This window comes from Cynoglossus semilaevis, chromosome W (assembly GCF_000523025.1).
Source record: "Cynoglossus semilaevis isolate Cse_v1.0 chromosome W, Cse_v1.0, whole genome shotgun sequence".
In the NCBI taxonomy this organism is placed as follows: Eukaryota; Metazoa; Chordata; class Actinopteri; order Pleuronectiformes; family Cynoglossidae; genus Cynoglossus; species Cynoglossus semilaevis.
The window spans coordinates 12513765-12515965 of NC_024327.1; the positions used below are offsets into that span (position 1 = coordinate 12513765).

General features: G+C 39.9%; 1 protein-coding gene across 1 annotated transcript in view; it reads right to left on the reverse strand.

The window, feature by feature from the left end:
* Window positions 1-2201, reverse strand: part of LOC103397228 (glutamate receptor ionotropic, delta-2-like) — a 248451-nt gene that overhangs the window by 211931 nt on the left and 34319 nt on the right. The window lies entirely within an intron of this gene.

The window sequence follows — 2201 nt, forward strand, 5'->3', positions numbered from 1 at the left end:
TAAGATTGAGGTTTTGGAATGGCCCAGCCAGAGTCCAGACCTGAATCCGATTGAACATCTGTGGAGTGATCTGAAGAGAGCTGTGCATAGGAGATGCCCTCGCAATCTGTCAGATTTGGAGCAATTTTGCAAAGAAGAATGGGCGAATAGTGCGACATCAAGATGTGCCAGACTCATAGACACTTACCCAAAAAGACTGAGTGCTGTAATTAAAGACAAAGGTGCTGCAACAAAGTATTAGTTTAAGGGTGTGCATACTTATGCAACAAGGTTGTTTTAGGTTTTTATTTTTTATTTTTCCCTTGTGAAGATTTCAGTTTGTTTTTCAATTGCCTAATACATGTTATGGGTCACATTAAAAGTGGAAAAAGTTATGAAACGATTTATGCTTGTATCTTTTCTTTACATCACAAAAACCTGGCTTTGAACAAGGGTGTGTAGACTTTTTATATCCACTGTACATATACGGTATATTATGATACTATACCTAAAAAGAAACACAACTGACAAACCCAAATCTAAGTTCATCAAATACCTGTCAATATAATGCTTAAGTGCACCCCCACTGCTATAATTACTTACCAGTCAGTGAATAAAGATGAATGGAATGATCACACTGACCTCCACTGATCCAAATACAGATTGATTTGATGCAAAGACATCAATGTAGGCCATCTACCTGACGCTGGATTATTGCCTTTGCCTCAAATTGCTATTAATATGAACAACTTATTTTCACAGTTATGAGTCGGCTGCTGCGTGACTTTGCTTCTGTATCACTGCATGCACTGTAATGCTCGGTATTTAGTTTAAAAACAAAGCTTTCACTTGGGAGTCGGGCCTTAATCCACAACGAGATTGAGACATGGAGGCCTCGGATAAAGGGGGATTTTTAATCAGGCCAAGCAAAATAGAGCTCATCATATCTGGGTTGAAATGAGATAAAGGCTGAGGTTATCTTTAACAGTGTGCTGGCAAATCATGAGAAATTCGACTGTATGTACTGTAAGCTGGAGAAGGTAAGATGGTGTCATTTGGTAATTACTTGCACAGTGCTTGCTGTAAGAGATTAGCAAAGTACACAATCAGTACCAAGATGACAGTATGACATATGAGAAAAAATAGCTCATTAAATATACAGACTACGGTTGAAGAGTTCTGTTAGTCAACTAGACGTGACATTTTCTCAAAGAAGATGTTTCACCTCTCATCCAAGAGGCTTCTACAGTTCTAACTGGTGGTGGGGAGTAGAACAAATATATATTCTGGGTGTAACAAAGAAAATTGCTACTTCATCTCCCCCCTGCTGGGTGTATCAAGTGGGGAAGTGTAAACAGTCGTTAAGGGTCTGATGGGTCGTTGTCATTCTCATCAGAATGGTTTTGGTCACATGTCTCTTTGTTGTGTGAAACTGAGGAGAATCTGTTGGGTATTGTTCCTAAGAGAGCCTTGTATGTGGGTGATAGGTGGATGAAACAAGCTGGACAATGTGGTATATGCCATTCAGTGCAGTGAGGAGTGTACCGACCTGTACATTGGGGAGACCAAACAACCGCTACATAGGCGCATGGCCCAACACAGGGGGGCCAACTCCTCAGGACAGGACTCAGCTGTTCACATACACCTCAAGGACAAAACACACTCCTTTGAGGACAACAATGTTCACACTTTGGCCAGGGAAGACAGATGGTTTGAGAGAGGGGTAAAATAAGCCATTTTTGTCAACCTGGAAAAACCATCACTCAACAGAGGAGGTGGGCTTAGACACAACCTATCAATAAATTGGCACCAGAGCACTTTTTATATTACATAACATCAAAAAGGAAAAGAATCTTTTCATTTCTTTGATCTAACCCGAGTTACTGAGCAGAATAGCTCAGCACATGTACATGTTTTCTATTGGTGGAGAATCTTTGTTTGGAGCAGTTTTTGCCAATCAGCGCTCAGAAGTGGTACGTGAACACCACATGGCTGTAAAGGGTTAAGCTACTGACCATTGATGTGTATGTAAAAAAACTGTATTTAAGCTTTGAGCACTGAGGAGATCCTCAGTGCAGTTCTGAATGTAACCATTGTTCTGCACTCCTTGCTTGCAAGTAAAACTTTTAAAATTTGAGATCTCGTATTTGATTCTTTATTTGATCAGATCTTTATTTGATCTTTATTTGAATTCTTTGTGTGTTAGGAAACTGGGGTATGAA